Source organism: Chiloscyllium plagiosum, unplaced genomic scaffold, assembly GCF_037043375.1.
Source record: "Chiloscyllium plagiosum isolate Xiang-an unplaced genomic scaffold, Cpla_swu_hap1 HiC_scaffold_39, whole genome shotgun sequence".
NCBI classification, from domain to species: Eukaryota; Metazoa; Chordata; class Chondrichthyes; order Orectolobiformes; family Hemiscylliidae; genus Chiloscyllium; species Chiloscyllium plagiosum.
In genome coordinates, this window is record NW_028270177.1 from 106,935,848 (window position 1) to 106,956,335 (window position 20,488).

General features: G+C 44.8%; 1 non-coding gene across 1 annotated transcript; it reads left to right on the top strand.

Moving 5' to 3' along the window:
• Positions 1 to 17,058: 17,058 nt before the first annotated feature.
• trnas-uga (transfer RNA serine (anticodon UGA)) lies at positions 17,059 to 17,140 on the top strand. Its single transcript has one exon. It is a non-coding gene; the product is annotated as a tRNA-Ser (tRNA).
• Positions 17,141 to 20,488: the final 3,348 nt, after the last annotated feature.

Consider the following 20,488-nt stretch of genomic DNA (forward strand, 5'->3'; position numbering starts at 1 on the left):
TAATTAAAGGGAAAAGCCATTTCATTGAGAATACGTGCAAGAGCGTCTGTCTTCATTCCGTGTAATGTCGTAGTTAGGATTTGGAACTCTAACCGCCATAGTATTGGTTCTATTCTCGAACAGGGAATGAATGTTTTATTGCGCAAATATATCGTGGTACCAGTATTTCTTACCACTGGTTCCTACCTGGTAATGCTTGGTTTTGTGCCAGGTTATCAAAAATCCAAAAGATGCAGGTTTTGGAAATCTGAACTAAAAAAGAGAATTGATGGAGAAACCCGCTACACCTGGCAACATCTGTGGAGAGAAGCACATTTTTTTAGATGGACAGGAAACAAGTTAGTTATAGATTTCTAGATTATACTGTTGGGAAAATGATAATTTTACCTGTCGAATTAGTATATTTATCAAAATCACTCTTGAGCTTACAAACGTCGAATTTACAATCTTAAAAGGACTTAATCAGCTGTCATGCTACTTTCATTTTCCTGAGCTGGTGGAAGGCTATGTTTTAATGGCTACATTTCCTTTTGCTTTCTGGTATTTAGCAGTCACGCTGAATGGAGAATTGTTTCTTTCAGTGTCTGCCTCAATATGTGCCTTTGTTTTCTTCTATATGTGTCTCTGTATTCTCCTGGGCCTTTTTCACATTCTTCGACTCTCTGGCTGTCCATATCCCTCATTTCCCATTTCTGCTCTTGAAACGCCTGACAGGCTTTCTGACTCCTGGCTGGCGTCGGTCGAAGTAGTCTCACATTCTCTGGATAATGCGCCTGTCACTTCGACCTGAGGCAAGGAGACATTTCTTCCTCAAAATCTAAAGACCCTTTCGATGTTAAAGTTGAATTCCTTATCCAACAGAAAAAGAAAGTAATTACATGTTAGTTGAAGAAGAACAAGGATGCATTTACTGTTGGTGTACAACCAATGAATGGTGACAGCAGAGAATGAGGGTGATCATGTCGTGGTGTCAGTGCCATTACCACAACATTCCCCGGGAATGCTGCAGTGTCTCCTGCCTCACCACTTAATTTCCAAAAAACTGGGAATGAAGGAATGAGAAGAAGATAATGAGAAGCAGAAGTGCTTGTGGAACTGCGGGAAGAATCTCCAGGTTAAAATAGTAGTTAAATAGAGCAACATACACTACTGGATTTAAACCTGGAAAATGAAGCTGGAACGCGAAATCAGAATATACAGCAATTCAAACAGGACACTCAGTGTCTCGATCAGCAACATAATATTTGCGAGAAATAACGAGCTTTCAATACAATGAGCAGGCATCAGTGTGATGGGAGGTGCTTTCACCAGCTAAGCCACGGCGTCACGTTAAAAGCCAGATTTCTCGTCCATATGTGCAATGCCTGAACCACTTGATCACAGGAATTGGAAAACGCGTTTTCTGTATTAGCGTTGCTCAGTATGAATGGCAATCAAACTCTGCTTGTGCAAAAGCAGACATTTCAATGCTGAGCATGCCCCACTGAAGAGACACAGAAAAAGACAGTATCCTCTTGCATTGGCATCCAACAGATATTTTCATCTGTTTAAACTGACAGAATAAAGAGGATGTGTTCATCTCCTCTCGCGTCCCATTAACCACGTTAATACACACGCAGGGATTTTCAAACCAAAATGAACAGGCTCATTGTTGTGAATTGACAGCAGTGGTGTGTGAGTCATTGCGAACAGTGAGCAACAAATGCTGAACCAATAGCACTGACACTGAGCTTTGCACCATCAGCTCCACACTCACATCTTGTGTCATGTCTCCTCGGCATCAATGCATTTGACTTTAGTTATTCTACCCTGCACCTCTCCTCAAGTTATTCCCAACCGCTTGCAGTGTCGAATTAGAACGTGCAATTATTAGAAATGCATTTCTGGGACACAGTTGTCTTTCAATGAGATAAGATTCACTGTCCATCCCTAATTATCCCAAAGATGTAGGGGACGAGTTACTTTTGTTAACTCCTCAAATTCTTAATATGGAGGTACTGACAAGAAACCGCTAGAGATGGAGTTCCTGGATTGCGGAAAGCAGACCGACCCCAAACTGCTAACGTAACTCACCCAGGGAAGAGCAGCCGGACCCCACTCTGTCAATGTAACTCAACCAGGGGACAGAAGTCTGACATCACACGATCAATGTAACTCAACGAGGTAATTATGGCCTGACCGCACTCTGTTAATGTAACTCAACCAGCGAATAGCAGACTGACCCAACACTTTATATATAACTCACCCAGCAAATGGCAGACTGACACGACTCAGTCAGTATAATTTACCCAAGAAAGAGCAGACTGATGCCACTCTGTCAACGTAACTCACTCAGAGAAGTGCAGGCTGTACCCATTTTGTCTCTGTCGCTCATCCAGGAAAGAGCAGGCTGGTCTGATTCTGTCGATGAAACACAAGCAGGGATTCGAGCCTGACTCCACTCTGTCAAAGTAACTCACTCAGAGAAGAGAAGACTTATTCCATTCTGTCTACGTGAATCGAAGACAGTAATGAAACCACACTTGCTGTTAAACTCAGACAGAGAAGAGCAGACTGTTACGACTTTGAGAAAGTAACACGCCCATGGAGGAGCAGACTGACACCACTCTCTTAACGTAGCTCACCCAGGGAAGAACAGACTGAGTGTATCATTTGCGTATGTTGCTCTACAAGAGTCATTGTTCAAGTCCAGCATCAAGGTACACTGGAAGATACCCAAAAGTAGTCTCCCCCGATTGGTGTAAATACACGTTTCTCCCCTGCAATCCACTATCTGGAATGCTATGGTCGGTAGCGTGTCAGGCTTGGGGCTGTAGTTAGCCTGGGGTTCGGGTGGTAACACGAGATTTGCCCAAATTGCCCCCCACTATCAAGGTCAGGCTAGTCGCCTCCCATGGAAGCAGACAGCTGGCATTTCTCGCCAGGCTCTCAGTAATTTGCTGGGCAGACTACCTTTGGGCTGTGTGCAAACATATCCAACAAGTGTAGCCAATGTCTGATCTCTCGTTTTGTCTTATGACCAAAGCACATGCTCTGTTCCCTTCACATCTAGCAATGGCCCTTCGCAGCTCCCAACCTACTGGCGTCGCAGTTACGCCATTTAACTCCAGCAGGCAAATTCCCCTCCTGCTTTAAATTCGCTCTCTCGCCACGGCCGTCTCCCTTCGGGTTCGGGTGTGTCATTAATGACCTTTGCCCGGCTTGGGGTTAGCTCAATGATCTGGTTTGATTGGTTGCCATGCCCCACTGCTCCTATCGTCTGTCGTACATTCTGCACTGCATCTCGGGGGGCGGGGGTGGGGCGACTGCACCACTATATTCACCTGTCTACAGATGTCGGAGAAGGATCTATCTATTCCACACCACGAGACTCCCTCATTGCTCTTCTGAGTCTTACTTTGCTCATAGAATATCAATTTCCCATGTCAGGTGCCCCTTTGGCCGTGGTGGTTACTACTGAGTGCCAGTCACCGGCGTGGCATGGATCCCTGCATAAATCGTAATTATCGAATTTATAGTCGTCGTTGTTGCTGAACGGCTATGGGTCGAATGTAAAGATCCACTTCGTCCTATCAGTTAAGATTACCGTCAGCTGCTGCATCCCAGACGCCCCTGCCCTGATGAATATTCCTATCAGGGCGCTTGCCAACAGTGTGAACTGGGGAACCCCACATTTGCTTAAGTCTTCTAATAAATACTTGCTCTAAATTGGTTTTGGTGTTGTGCGATGTCTCGTCAGTCCCAGCTGCAAGTTTGTAATGGCTGGCGTGTATCCACGTGGCTGTTTTGGCGATCTTAACAGCTATCTGTGCTGTAAGGCGTACTTGAAACGGTCCCAGCCACCTCTTTGCCGTCCTGTTTTCCCTCCTGACGTCTTTCGCCACTATTCATGCTCCAGGTTATAGATCATGCATCTTCCCTTCTGCTGACTGGGGTAGTACTGTCTTCACTTGATTCTGTATTTGGGACAGAAGTGTAGAGAGTTTCATGCAGTAACACAACATCTCATCCTCACAGTGGCCAGTTATTTGGCTTCCCTTACATCTCGGGACAATTCCTGTGTTTGGGGCCTACCAAACAAAATCTCAAACGGTCTAAGATTAATTCTCCCTCTCCTCCTAGATCTCATACACATTAGCACAATTGGAAGTGCCTTTGTCCATGCCATCCCTAGTTCCTCACAGCATTTTGTCAATTTATTTTTTAAGGTAGAATTTTCTCTTTCCGCTGCCCTACCGCTCGTTTGGTGATAGGCACAGTGTTATCTCATGTTTATTCCCAAATACTCACTAATCTGCTGTCGGGCATTATGGGCAAATGGTGTCCCACTGTCACTACTAAGCATAGAGTGTAGGTTTGCTCGCTGAGTTGTACGTTTGATATCCAGACGTTTCATTACCTGGCATATGGAGGTTAGTGGGCTAGTGTAGGTTAGGTGGGCTTGGATCGGCGCAACATCGAGTGCCAAAGGGCTTGTACTGCGCTGTATTTTTCTATGTTCTATGTCCTAGGTTACATCATCAGTGATGAACTCCAAGTGAAGAGAAGCTGTTGTCTCCTGCTTTCTAGTTATATGTTTGTCCAGGATGGGGTTCCTGGGGTTTGTGGTGATGCCATTTCCTGGTCGTTTTCTGAGGGGTTGATAGATGCTATATATATATATATATATATATATATATATATGTCTTTTTATGGCGTTGTGGTTGGAGTGCTAGGCCTCAAGGAATTCTCTGGCATGTCTTTCCTAACCTGTTCCAGGATAGATGTGTTGTCCCAGTCAAAATGGTGTTTAAATATCATCCGTGTGAAGGGATACGAGGGAGAGAGGGTCGTATCGTTTTTGTGGCTAGCTGGTGTTCTGTATCCTGGTGGCTAACTTTCTTCCTGTTTGTCCTACGTAGTGTTTGCGTCAGTTCTTGCATGCCATTTTGTATAAGACGTTGGTTTTGTCCATGGGTTGTATTGGGTCTTTTAAATTTGTTAGTTTTGTTTGAGACTGTTGGTGGGATTCCGAGGGGTCTTAGTAGTCTGGCTGCCACTTCTGAGACTTCATTGATGTATGGAAAGGTCGATAGGGTTTCTGGCTGTGTTAGGTCTACTTGTCGTGGTTTGTTCCTGAGGAATCTGTGGACTGTATTTTTTAAGTATCCATTCTTCTTGAATGCGTTTTATAGGTGGTTCTCCTCTGTTTTACGAAGTTCGTCTGTGCTGAAATGTGTGGTGGTTCGTTGGAATAGTGTTCTGACACAGCTTCCTTTTTGCGTTTTGGGATGGCTGCTGGTGTAGTTAAGTGTTTGGTCAGTGTTCGTCGGTTTGCTGTATATGCAGACACACCAGAGAATTCCGAGAGGCCTCGCACTCCAATCACAACGCCATAAACAATCACATAGATCGATTTACCATCTGTCAACCCCTCAGAAAATGAATCGGAAATGACATCACCACAAACCCCAGGAACCCCATCCATGACAAACATACAAATAGAAAGCAGGAGTCAATATCTTCGCTTCTCTTGGAGGTCGCCACTGATGATGTTACCTAGCCAGGTAATGAAACGTGTGGATAACAAACGTACAGCTCAGCGAGCAAACTTACACGCTAAACCTCAACCGGAGCTATAAACGTTCACAAACCTTGGGACTACTAAGCCTCTCAGGGATGCTCCATCTCGGAATTATCTCAGTTAGGAAAGCTTTGGTTATGGCACTGGCATTCTGTTTTGCCGTGGGGAACGCTTGCACCCATTTGGAAAACATATCAACTATTACCAGACAATACCTTTTTCCTTTGCAGGGTGTTAGTTCGGTAAAATGCAGTTGTAAATGTTCAAATTGCTTTTGGGGTTTCGGAAGTGCTACATGACTCATCTGTATTCCCCTCCCCACATTATGGTGGCACAGATAACACATCGTTCACAATATTTCTGGAAGTAATGAGTAAATCCCTCAGTGTACCACTGTGCTGAAATTCTGTCATATCTCCCCTCTGTGGACACATGTTCCTTACCGTGTGTCAGTTTGGCATAGAATGGAAATAATGGTCGTGGTAGAAAAGGTTTAACATTGGGGCCACACCGTACCCCTTACCTCAAACTGCACTCTGCTTTTTCCCACTCAAATGTGTCTTCAAGCCTGGACTTCGACTGTGTCTCCCGTACGTCTGCTGTTGGGGGAAGGATTTTTGTCATTCCCATGTCAAACGTCTGCTGGGCTGCTGTCCTTGCCGCTGACTCTGCCCTTGCATTTCCTTGAGAAACGGAATCGTTATTTTTCGTGTGGGCATCATATTTACACAAAGCGATTGATTTAGGCAATAGGAACGCTTCCAAGATGTCAGAAATCTGATCATGGTGTGTGATGGGCTTTCCGGTGAATGTCAAGAAGTCCCTGTATTTCCACAGGGTTCCAACATCATGTGCATCTCCGAATGCGTATCTGCTATCGGTTAAATATTTGTTGTGTTTCCCTTAGCCAATTTACATGCCTCAGTCAAGGCTATCAGCTTCGCTGCTTGCGCTGGCAGTTAAGAAGTGAGTGATCCCGCTTTGAATACCTCACGGGTAGTTACTACCGCATGCCCAATAAAATTCTGGCCTATCTCCTTGCTCCTGAATGCTGACCCATCCACAAAAAAAACGCCATATTTAGATTCTGAAGTGGTGAATTCTGCAAGTCTTGTCTAGGCAGCACATTTCGTTAATTACAGCGATACAATCATGTGGGTCTCCGTCTCCTTCTCTAGTGAGAGGATTAGCAGCATTAAGGTCGTCACATCGTTTTATTGCAATATTAGGCTTCTCCAATAACACAGTATTGTATCTGAGTCAACGCGCTGCCGACGTATGTGCTGTCTTTTGCTCGGAAAGCAGTAAGGATACTGCATGTGCGATCAGTTTGGTTAAGTCGCCATAGCCGATTATATCCCTGGACACTGCAACAGCCTTTTCAGCTGCAACCACAGCTCGCAGACATTTACGCAATCCTGCCGCTACGAGGTCTAGCTTAGCCGAAAAATAAGCTGCAAGCCTGAATTTTCCTCCATGATCCTGCAACAACACAGATGTCATGCAGCCATGTTTCTCATCTACCGTTTGACAGAAGGCTTGTTTGGATTCGGAATCCCCAGTGTAGGTGTACTTTGAAACGTCTTTTTCAATTCAATTCGGCCGCTGGGATCCATTGCAACGGACCTTCGTTCTGCTACCCTTTTCCATTGGCCATTTCACTTCAGGGCGCCTCAAGATTTGTGTAATTTGGGATAAACGTTCTTCAGTAGGAGCGTATGCCCCAAAAGGATAGCAATTGTCTCTTCATGTGAGGCCTTGGAATTTGCTGAATTACTTGCACTAAAGAATGTATTTGCGAAATCCACGGCAGGGAACCATTTACTGTCCGGTCTAAATTGAACTAATACAGTATAGGGTTCGGGAACATTTGATGCGCGCGGGACAACACTGTTGTTGACTGCTTGTAGGTCTTGAACAAACCTGCTTTCCTCCGGTTCACTTGGAATTTTTGCCTTTTTGATCAGAAAAACGTGAGTTCTCACCGGTGAGTTTACATAGGGGATTATCTCTCTAGCCTTTGGGAAGGATTGAAAGACTGGAGTAACTATGTCCATGGCCTCGGGTTTTAACGGATATTGTGCCCTGCAAGGACGATACTCCGACTTCGTGGTTACTCGTATTGGTTCACCGCCTCGTATAAGCCCCAAATCATGTTTGCCTTTTACGAATAATTCAGTAGGGACCGTTATTAATCTTGGGTCTGAGAATTTATCTTAGGGAAACGCCAGGCCAGCCTTCTAGGCTCTTCAGGGCTCGCGGGGGTTACCTCGACTGTTCCATTGCCTGAGTTGGACAAATTAATTTCTTCCTATATGTCCGCACATCTGCATTGAACCACATACCCACATCGTCCCAAAACACCCAACATTTCGTTCTTTATGCCTTCAGTACCCGTGGCCCCAAATCCTGCCAACAGTCACAGGACACCTTCGCCAGTGACAAGCGAGGAGCGTAGCCTTCCACATCAAAAATATAGAGTTTACTTGCCGTCACAGGTACTTGACATAAGTTCACACTGACTGCACATCTGCCATCCCTTCAATAAAATTCGCACAATAACAATTGACCTGGTTTAACCAATCTCCTGAACCAATACTTCTCTTATGGTTCCTCAGGGCCATCGTGATGTATGTGTGCTGTGCGGTGCAGCATATTCCCGCAAAGAAAATCGGTGTTAATAGGATTAACATGGTTACCTGCTTCCAGGGCGAGTGAATTGCTCAATGAACTCATTGCTCTCTGGCTTAATCGCCACTCATAGACATACACCAGGGCTCGTGGGTTGTATTTTGCAGTTTACACTTGTGAATCTTCCCTTTGAATTATCTGCAAGCCCGTCGGAGTACTGAGCAAATACAACCCCAGTCTCACTATGAGATCCCGAGCCATCAAATGTAAAGGACAGAATTCCGCTAACAAGATTGAGAATTAGAATGTATACACATTACTGATTTCACACAATATGGGTGCGGTAAAACTCTTTCATATCACGACGCCTGATGCCTCCATTGAGTTCAGGAACATTCCACTCATCTTTATTGGCGTCACTTCTCTGAACTGTCTTGATTTGAGGAGTGAATGTGCTGGCCAGGTATCTACCAAAAAGGTAACTGGTGTACCTTCCACATATAACATAGAGGTAGGCATCGACATATACATATCATTTTTATATTGAACATATTGTCCACACTTCGCAATCTCATGTTCAATATAGAGTTGGGACACATCTCAGTGCCCGTTAGGTTAGTAGAAGAGATTAGCATAAGGGATTCTTCGTTGCCAAGTACAAAGGAAAGAGGGTTACCTGTACCTTGCGGCCTGCCCACCTCGACCTCAGTCGTCCCCTGTCAGTCACCATGCTGTCCAGCCTCCAGGACCGATTGAGGCTGTCTGTGCGGGCACTGTCTCGACCAGTGGTCATTGCTCCGCAAACAAAGCACCAGCCAGATCTATCTCTGCAAGCGCACTTCCGCGATCCCTTCCTCTTTTGCGAACTCCACCTGTGCCTCTCTCTTTTCCCGCAGTTCCTCACTCCAACGGCTGAACGATCATTTGAATCATAATGAGCTTAGGTTTATTTGATTGCTGTTCCATCTTTAATTTCCGGTTATGGTTCTCTTGAGCCAGCAATTTTTCAGCATGCATCACGTATTGTTCTATCTAATTCAGCTTTCCCGTGTCCCGGGTAATACACGGATATTGTTACCTATTTTGTTGTTTCGTACTTCATTCCATTGATGAAGCTGCTCCTCAGGTGTGCCTCATACGGTGTGATCTCTGCCGTCGTTATGTCCTTGGGTGGTATCAGTCCACAGTAAACGTTATCGACTTTCGTGAGGTGCTTAAGGTACTGGGACATTGTCTCGACTTCTTTAGGGATTCTTGCTTCAATTGATTGTGGGTACGATATGCTATTGGTGATTCAGCAGACCCTGAGGCGGCGACCATTGACTTGGAATCTTCGCGAAGTGGATCTCATAGAGGGGCTGTAGCTCTTCGAGGGCACCCATTAAGGTCAGGATCTGAGCCAGTCTTAAGACACTGTACAGCTTCATTAAGTTGTTTTCCGTGTGTGTGTGTGCATGTGCGCTGGTGTTTGTACCTGTACTTGATGTATCTTTTATTCGAGATTTTCTTTCCCTGAAATCAGGCTCAGCCTTCATCATTTTATAAGCACTCCAATTCACAGGTTCTATTTTACCCTTCCGTTTCTCCTTCTCTCTCTCCTCCAACGGTGACCTCAACATTTGCAACTGCATGTTACTAAAATTTCCTTCCTCCAGAAAAACATATTCCTTGATTTACATTTTTAACTGCTTTACAGAAACTGGGCCATAATTATTTAAAAAATATATTGTATTTTTTCTTGACCATTCCGAGTTGTCTGTCGACCCTCTTTTTGCTCGCTCTTGCTGGAGCCGATTTTCATGGATATTGGAAAAGTGTTCATCTCTCTCTGTCTATCTCTCTGTCTGTATATCTGTCTATCTCTCTCTCTCTCTCACGATACCATAATCTTCTCTTTGCCAATATAACTTGCTTTTACCTCCGGAGGTCCCCTCTCATTGGGCGCTACCGCCTCATTGCCTTGGTTTTCACAAACCAAGAACCCACGTAACCGGTACAGCTTTGGCGACTCCAACGCTGCCCATGGTGGCTCCAAGTCTCAAACCACCGTTAATCTTGCTGTCCCTTAAACTCTCTAGAGACGGCAATCCTTTCCCTTGAATTTTACTCGAATACCGCGCGAGAGTTCACTGGCGCCTCTTCCTGGTTCATTTATTCTCTTCAAACGAGTCTCTATGTCGGATTACTTTAGCCACAACTCTTACCCCGACCCGATTCGATTCAGAACGCGACTCTGGGGCGATCCACTTATCCCCAGTCCTCTCACGCAAAGGGGCCAATTCAGCACTCGAGATGAAGTGAAAGACCTTCAAGGCAGTGGCGCGTTCACCTTCTGGGAATCTTCAAAATCTTACCCAGTCGCAGGGTCCCAGGCTAGCCCCCTAGTTTACTGCCGTGGAATTTCAATCGACTCGACGCAAATGCTCCCAAGAGCAAAGAAAAAGTTTATTTTTGAAATTTGCAGAGTGGACCCGACACATTTGCAAGACGCCTCATACAAAGGACGCCTGACGGTTTTCACATATTCCCTTTATACTATATATCGCCTTGCTTTATCACACCTCAAGCCAGGAACCTGGATCAGTCGAGTTCCTTTCCACACATGGAGTTGCTTTTTCTAATTAATTGACTGCTGATATAATAGATTATTGGCCTTGAGAGTCAGCTGTAAATTAGTTTGAACTTTACATTTTCTCTGTCTTTTTGCAAAGTTAGGACTATAGTTCTTTGTTTCAACCATGGTTTCACAGATTTCCCAATAAATGATAATTTTCCATTCCAGGGGTTCAGGCTGACAGTGACTCAATAAGTGTGATGGAGTGAGGATGATAGTGACACAATGAGGGTGAGGTGTCAGCGTGATAGTGACGCAGACTGTGTGAGTGGATCAGGCCGATAGTTGCGCAGTGAGGGGGGTCAGAGTGATAGTGATGCAGTAAGTCTGAGGGATCAGACCGATAGTGACGCAGTAAGTGTGAGGTGGTCAGGCGATAGTGAAGCACTTCGTGTGAGGGGTCAGTGTGACAGTGACGCAGTAAGAGTGAGTGGTCAGGCTGATAGTGACGCAGTAATTGGAAGGAGATCAGGCTGATAGTGATGCAGTAAGCGTTACTGTGTCAGGCTGATCCTGACGCATAAAGTGGGAGGGGACAGGGTGATAGTGATGCAGTAAGTGAGATGGGGTCAGGCAGAGACTGACGCAGTGAGGGTGAGACAGTCAGGGTGATAGTGAGGGAGTAAGTGTGTGCGTTCAGGCTGGTAGTGACACAGTAAGTTGAGAGCGTCAGGCTAATAGTGGCCAATAAAAGTGAGGTGTTAGTGGAATAGTGACATAGTAAGTGTGAGGTGTCAGTCTGATAGTGAAGCAGAAAGTGTGTGGGGGTCAGGCTAATAGAGATGCAGCAAGTGTGATGGGGTCAGGCAGATAGTGTCACAGTATGTGTGAGGCGTCAGGCTGATAGTGATGCAGTAAGTGTCCGTGAGTCAGAGTGATCCTAATGCAGGAAGTGAGAGGGGACAGGATGATAGTGACGCAGTGAGTGTGAGGGGGTCAGCGTAATGGTAACGGAATAAGTGTGAGTGTTCAGGCTGATAATGATGCAGTAGGTTGAGGACGTCAGGCTAATACTGGCCAGTAAATGTTAAGTGACAGGGTGATAGTGATGAAGGAAATGTGAGGAGTCAGACTGATGGACACGGTGAAATTGTGAGGGGTCAGGCTGATAGTGATGCTGGACGTGTGCGAGTGTCAGGCTGATAGTGACGCAGTAAGTGTGTTGGGAGCAGAGTGACAGGAACGCAATAAGTGTGAGCGGCTCTGGATGATAGTGACATGTCAGTATGAGGGGGAGGATGGTAGTGATGCAGTGAGTGTGAGATGTCAGGATGGCAGTGAGGCAGACTGTGTGAATGTGTCATTTGTGATGGTGACAGGGTGACAGTGACGCAGATGCTTTCAGGGGGTCAGGTTGTAGTGATGAAGTAATTGTGAGGGGTCAGGGTGATAGTGACGCAGTGAGTGTGAAATGTCAGTGTGATAGTGACGCAGAACATTTGAGGGGCCAGGCTTATAGTGACGCAGTATGGGCAAGGGGTCAGGGTAACAATGATGTAGATGCTCTCACAGGGCCAGGTTGTAGTAAAGCTGTAAGTGTGAGTGTCTCAGGCTGATAGTGATGAAGTAAATGCGTTGTGGTAAGGTGGATAGGGATGCAGTAAGAGTGCAGGGGTAGTGCTAAAGTGACGCAGTAAATGTGAAGCTGATAGTGACGCATTAGTTTGAGGGGATCAGGCTGATCTTGACGCAGTAAGTGTGACGTTGTCAGCATGATAGTTACGCTGTAAGTGTATTGGGGCACAATGATCTTGACGCAGTAAGATTGGGGAGTCAGGGTGATAGTGACGCAGTAAGCATGAGTGGGTAAGTCTGATTGTGACGCAGTATATGTGAGGGAGTCAGCCTTGTAGTGGCGCAGTATGTGTGAGATGGTCAGGCTGATATTGATGCAGTTAGTGTGTTGGGGTCAAAGTGTTAGTGACGCAATAGGTGTAAGTGGCTCAGGATAATAGTGACACAGTGGGTGTGAGATACCAGTGTGATAGTGACGCAGTAAGTGTAAGGGATCAGGATGACAGTGACACTAAGTGTAAGGCCCTCAGTGTGATAGTGCCGCAGCAAGTGTGGGGTGTCAGGGTGTAAATGACGTCGTAAGTGAGAGAGGGGCATTGCGATAGTGAAGCAGTAAGTGTGAGGTTGTCAGGCTGATAGTGACACAGTCAATGTGACGGAGCAGTGTTTTAGCGACAAGATAAGAGTGAGGCGTCAGTCTGATAATGACACAATAAATGTGATGGAGTCCGGCTGATAGTGACACAGAACGTGTGAGGGGTCAGACTGATAGTGACACAATAAGTGTAAGGATTCAGGGTGATAGTAACATGGGAAGTGTGAGGGCGTGATTGAAAGTGACGCAATAAGTGTGTGGCGGTTAGGCTCATGGTGACGCAGTAAAACTAAGGCCGGCAAGGTGAAAATGGCAAAGATTGTGTGAGTTGGTCAGGGTGATAGTGACGCAGTAAACGTGAGGATGTCAGGGTGAGAGTGACGCATGAAATGAGAGAGGATTAGAGTGAGAGCGACGCAGTAAGTATAAAGGGGTCAGGCTGATAGTGACACAGTCAGTGTGAGGGGGAGAGTTTTAGTTAAACAATCAGTGCGAGGCGTCAGACTGAAACTGATACAAAAAGTATGAGTGGGTCAGGGTGATAGTGACACAGTACGTCTGAGGGGTCAGGCTGATAGTGACACAGTCAGTGTGATGGGGCAGAGTTTTAGTAACATGGTAAGTGTGAGGCTTCAGTCTGATACTGACACAAAAAGTGTGATGGAGGCAGGCTGATAGTGACGCAGTAGGTTTTAGGAGTGAAGGTGATATTAACATAGGAAGTGCGAGGGCGTCACTGATAGTGACGCAATATTTGTGTGGCTGTCAGGTTGATAGTGACGCAGTAAAAATGAGGATGTCACGGTGAAACTGGTGGAGTAAGTGTGAGGATGGCAGATGGACAGTGATGCAGTAAGTGCGAGGGGTTCACGCTGATATTGAGGCATGCAAGTGTGAGGGGCCAGGTTGATAGTGACGCTGTGTGCCGGCGGGTCTGGCTGATAACGACGCAGAAAATGTGAGTGTCTCAGTGTGACAGTGACGCATTACGTGTGAGGGGGTCAGGGTGATAATGGCAGAGAAAGTGTGAGGTGGTCAGGTTGATAGTGATGCTGTAATTGTGAGCTTGGTCAGCGTGATAATGAGGGGCTCAGGCTGATAGCGACACAGCAATTGTGAGGGGATCAGGGTAGTAGTGACGCAAAACGTGTGTGCGGGTCAGGCTAATAGTGATGCTGTACGTGTGAGGTGTCAGGCCGATAGTGACGCAGTAAAGGTGAGAGCATTGGTGTGCTAGTGACGCAGTAAGTGTGAGCCGCTCAGGATGATAGTGACGCCATAAGTGTGAGGTTTCAGGTAGACACCAATGCGGTAAGTGTGACGTGTTCAAGGTGACAGTGACACAGACACTTTGAAGGTGTCAGATTGAGAGTGACATAGGAAATGTGAGGGGACAGTTTGATAGTGACACAGTAAGTGTAAGGGGTCAGGCTGATAATGATATACTAATTGTGATGGAGTCAGGATAATAGTGGTGCAGTGAGTATGAGTTGTCAGGGTGATAGTGATATACACGGTGTGAGTGGGAGAGAGTTATAGTGATGCATCAAGTATGAGGACGTCAGAGTGATAGTGTGCAGGGTGTGGTTGAAGGTGACGCATGAAGAGTGAAAGGTTCAGGGTGATCCGGACGCACTAAGTTTTGGGGGGTCAAGGTGATGGTGATGCTGTAAGTATGAGTGGGTCAGTCTGATAGTGACATAGTACATTTGAAGGGATCAGGCTGGTAGTGATGCAGTAAGCGTGAGGGGGTCAGGCTGATATTGATGCACTAAGTGAGAGAGTGTCAAGGTGATGGTGACGCATCAAGTCTGAGCAGGTGAGAGAGAGAGTGACGCCGTTAGTGAGTGGGGTTTCGCTGATAGGGATGCAGTAGGTGCGCATGTGTCAGGGTGTGAGTGATGCAGGAAGTATGAGGGTGCCAGAGGGATAGTGACGCATTAAGTATGAGGCGGTCAGAGTGATTGTGACGCAGTAATTCTGAGGGAATCAGAGAGATACCAACGCAGAAAGCATGAGGGGGTCAGGCTGTTAGTGACGCTGTCAGTGTGAGTGCCTCAGCCTAATAATGATGAAATAAATTTGAGAGAGTAATGCTGATTGTAAGGTGATAAGTGTGAGTGAGTCAGGCAGGTAGTGACGCTGTAAGTGTGAGTGTTGAAGCTCATAGTGAAGCAGTAGTTGTGAGGTGGTCAGTGTGATTGTGACGCAGTAAATGTGAGAGGGTCAAGGTGATAGTGAAATAGTAAGTTTGAGGAGGCAGTGTTGCAGTGACACGGTAAGTGTGAGCCGTCAGTCTGATACTTACATAATAAGTGTGATGGATTCAGGCTGATAGTGACACAGTAAGTGTAAGGAGTCAGGGTGATAGTAACATAGGAAGTGTAAGGGCATGACCGATAGTGACAAAGTAAGTGCTTGGCAGTCAGTCTGATAGTGACGCAGTCAAAATGAGCGTCTCGAAGTGAAAGTGGCGCAGTAAATGTGAGGGCGCCAGATGGATAGTGATGCAGTAAGTTTGAGGGGTTCACGCTGATATTAAGGTGGTAAGTGTGAGGGGTCAGGTCTATAGTGATGCAGTAAGTGTCGGCTGGTCAGGCCGATAGTGATGCATTCAAAGACCAAATATCCAAGGCTCACTGTAGTGCTGAATAGTGAGACTTCTCAAGGCTAAGACAAAAATCAATAGTTTTCATCCTGGTCATAAATCACAATGCTTCATTTTAATATTGTCCTCTCCTGATTCTAGATTCACCAATGAGGGAACAAAATTTAATTGCACCACCTTGTTTATCTCTTCAAATATTTTGCAACTCTCAATGAGATTACCTCTCTTGTTTTGAAACTGTTAAGAAAAGGCGGGATTTGCCCAATTTCAATTCAGAGGACTAACGTTCATCCATGATATCAAGGCTAATCACCATTCGTGGTATTCCTCATATGGCATTAGTATCTTTCCTAAATTGAGGATTATAATTCCTCATACTGTAGTCCAAGTGCGGTCGAACTGAGCCACCATACATTGGAAATAATGCTTCGTTCTCGTGCCCTGAAATCCTTCTGCAGCTCTCACAACAGACTTCTACAACTGCTACTAGACTTCAATGACTTATTAAAAACTTCTCCAAGATGCATTTCTAAAAATCTGTACATAAGACTTTCTACTTCATACCTTCGACAAATAATCTCCACACATTTCCTTCCTGACAAGTATGATAAAGTCAAATCATTGCTATTTATTAGATCATGAGGGACATGGATAGGTTGACTCGTCACGGTGTTTTCCGGCAGGTGAGGAAGTCAAAATTTAGAAAACATCGGTTTTAAATTAGTGGGTAAGGATTTAAAAGGGATGTCAGGGGCAACTTTTTCAGACGTGTCCAAAATGAGATGCCAGAGAAATTGGTGGAGTCTGATGCAACTGTAACATTGAATGGCATCTGGATGGATATATGAGTAACAAGTTTTAGAGGGATGTGAGCCAAATGTTGGCAAATGGGACCTATTAACTTAGGATATCTGTCACCATGGTCAAGTTGGAAAGAAGGGCCACTTTCCGTGTTGTATTGTTCAATGACTTGATGACTCGAGAACAACCGCAAAAACTTTGCAAATAATTCCGTCAAGACGATTTCAAGTTCCAAATCTTCGGTTAATCTTCCTCTCTTGTGCTCACAAGTTCATTACCTGATGTCAGAACTTACAGATAAGTTGCTGGATCCATTTCTGTAAATTGGTTCTGCATTCTTTCTAATTTCGATTTTTTTTTTACTAATGTAGCTAGTGTTTATGGACTTAGCATCAATTTTTCTAATACCATATTTCGATGAATATTAAAACACAATAGCATATCTAATTTGGCACCAGATGATGAGCAATTGAGTCAAAATCGATCGGACGCAGTGAGACAATGATCCTCTCTTCGTGGTGTACATCCGTGATTCTATAATTCGACGAAGAATCATTCCCACAACTTCAGCTGTGTCAGAATCTAGTTTGCGGTGAAAGCCTGTCAATCTGCTAAGGTAACGTTCGTCTGGGTCTCTGCAAAGGATTTGGCGAAATTTTGGGTCTTGACAATTTGTTCTTCCAACAAATGAATTCAGTTGTTTTACTGTGAAAATTGCCATCCTTGCTGCAGCTGTGATGGCCGAGAGGTTAAGGCGTTGGATTTGAAATCCAATGGGGTCTTCCTGCACAGCTACGAATCCTGTTCACAGCGTTGAATCTTTTAAAAGTCATTAATTCCTTTGCAGGATTTGGATTTCGTGGAGCTTGAGCTTTGCATTCAATCGAAAGTAAATTTTCAACTGTGAAGAATCCGAAGTAATTTCAAGACTGACACAGTCATCTAATTGAATAAATTATATGTCGAGACACAAAAAGCCACCAACTTCCAACACGAATCAGTTTCAACACATTTGTCGAACTGTCGTGAAATTTGGATGTTCGGGGTGTGGAATTCAGCAAAACAAGAAGCAATGCAATACACTTAGCTGCAGGTGATGAATTTTTTTTTAGGATCAGTTGAAAGTCAAGCTGAGAAAGTTCAACCTAATTTACAGCTGACTCTCAAGGCCAATAATCTATTATATCAGCAGTCAACGAATTAGAAAAAAGCAACTCCATGTGTGGAAAGGAACTCGACTGATCCAGGTTCCTGGCCTGCGATGTGAAAAGGCAAGGCGATATCAGCGGAGTAGAATTTTCTGGAAATATTAGAAATGGAATGTTAACGGTCTTCTGCTGTCCACATTCGTAAGAAACTGTGCATTAAGAACTGAAATTGAAAATTAACGATGAAAATCAGACTTAGCCCTCTGCTTGTGGTGTAGCATTGTTCAGAACAATAGGTTGTTGTTGAGGCTAAAATTGACCAAAATAATCGATGGGGAACTTATCCACGGGCTTCGTTGGAGCAGTTGGTGTGGAGAGCTCAGCTTGAAGAACCAAATGCCAATTATTCATCCTGGCTGTCTGAATTGCTTAGTTAAACATACTCCCAGTTTAATGAAAAAACCTTTGCTGTCAGAGTTAGATGTTTCCATGTCAGCATGTTCCGATATGCGAAGACACTCCATGGAGTAGATGTGACTTAAATTTTGACTCTAACGTCAGAGATGTTGGCACATTTCTGCACCAAAACAGCACTACCATTGGTATCAAATCAAACTGAACAAAGGACTAGTCACTTAGACATTTCCTGTCTGCAGACTCTGCCAATGGACCGTTCAGGCCCGATGTAGGAATAGGGCGTGGTGACATCTGTTCGCAAGTGGATCACTTCATTCTTGCTCACGATCCATAAACCGTAATTCATTTTGAACTTCTTCGCCATCAGCATGATAAGTGTTACATAATACACAGGTTTGCTTCTCGAAAGAAAGAGCGAAATCTTATCCAATGCAGACGCAAATTCAAGTTGTCCCTGGTGGACCAGAAGACAGATGTCGCGAAACAAAGTGAATACAGAAAACAATCAATATTTTCTGGGAGTCAAAAAGATGTACTGGAAGAACAGAAACATATATTTGGAACTAAAGTCACATACCACTTCCACAGACTAAATGTTCTTGAACCGTTATCTTAAGTTGACCTTCATGTCCACCATTGCTGCAAACATTATCTTAACAACTGAGAACTTTGTGTTCTTTGATATTCTCTCCTTCATGTTTCTCTTGATTTTGAAACTAAAACCGAGCAATAGTAATGCACCCTATTTCACTTGCAAAGATCAGAAGAAGATCAATTTATAAGAGAACAGAAATAAAGCTACGTCTGTCTTGCGAGAGAAAACACAGTTACCATTTCGACTCCAAAAAGTCTTCTTCAGAAGTCTGCGCAATGAACTCGAAATAGTAGACCGAAAATGAAAAAAAGAAGCCAAAATACCGCGAATACACCACCCGCAAGTGCATCAAGTCCTACTTGAATATGCCGGATTACTAGCATCAACATCAGTGGAGAATGGAACAAAACTCATTCTGCAGTTGTTTGACGTAGTTTGTAAAGTCAGAAATATGATTCGGTAAAAAGCGCGATGAAAGCGGGATATAGGAACTCTGAAAAAAGCAAGTGCGTGCTTTGCTTTGAAGAAAGTTGGCAGTGATGAAAATGGAAATTAACTACAGTAAGGGGGCTTAATTAATTCTCAGCATCGTTGCAACACACAGGGTCGCAATTCTTTTTGCTAGGTTTCTGTTCTACCATTTTATAATCACGACTGCTGTCGGGTTTGGTATCCATTCCAAGCTTCGGTGACAGCCTGATGGAAGTTTGCACATTTGCCCAATTTCTTTGTGGTTGCTCTGGTTTGCTGCCACATTCTAAACATTTGCAGGTTATTTGGAATCGCCATTAAACGCACACGGTGACAGAGGCAGTGATGTCTCTGTAATAGGAGTGTCTGGATAGGACGTACTTCAGAGGATTTTTGTGAACTTAAATAGACAGTGTAGGGTTAATCTGCTGTTTCCTGGGTGAGCTACATGGCCAGAGATGGGTCAGCGTCTTCTTCCCTGAGGGAGATACGTTGACAGAGTTGGGTTAGTTGCTCTTACCTGTGTCAGTCACGCAGATACAGTAGGGTCAGTCTGCCCTTCCCTGGGCGAATTTCTTTCACAGAGTGGTAACAGTCTGCTCTTCCCTGCTGAGTGAAATAGAAAGAGCGGGGTCAGTATTCGCCTCCCTCGATAATTTATGTTGACAGTCTGGCTTCCGTCTGGTCCTCCCTGGCGAGTTACATTGGTAGAGTGGGTTTAGTGTTCGTTCATTGGGTGAGTGCCATAGACAGAATGGGATCAGTCTGCTCTTCCCTGAGGGAATTATATTTATAGAGTGGGGTCAGACTGCTCTTCAGAGAATGACTTATATTGACAGTGTGGGATCAGTCTGCTGAGTTACACTGAGAGTGTGGGGTCAGTCTGCCCTTCCCTGGATGAGTAACACTGACTGAGTGGCGTCAGTTTGCTCTTCCCTGGGTGAGTTACATTGACAAGGTGGCGTCAGGAGTGGCGTCTTTGAGGAGTTGACAAAAGTAACTCGTCCCCTACATCTTTGAGATAATTAGGGATGGGCAGTGAATCTTATCTCATTGTCCCAGAAATGCATTTCGAATAAGTGCATTTACTAATTCGACTGCAAGCGGTCGGGAATAATTTGAGGACAGGTGCAGGATAGAATAATTAAAGTCAAATGCACTGATGCCGAGGAGACATGACACAAGATGTGAGTGTGGAGCTGATGGTGCAAGGCTCAGTGTCAGTGCTATTTATTCCTCACTGTTCGCAATGACTCACACACCACTGCTGTCAATCACAACAATGAGCCTGTTCATCTTGGTTTGAAAATCCCTGCGTGTGTATTAACGTGGTTAATGAGACGCGAGAGGAGATGAACACATCCTCTTTATTCTGTCAGTTTAAACAGATGAAAATATCTGTTGGATGCCAATGCAAGAGGATACTGTCTTTTTCTGTGCCTTTTCAGTGGGGCATGCTCAGCATTGAAATGTCTGTTTTTGCACAAGCAGAGTTTGATTGCCATTCATACTGAGCAACGCTAATACAGA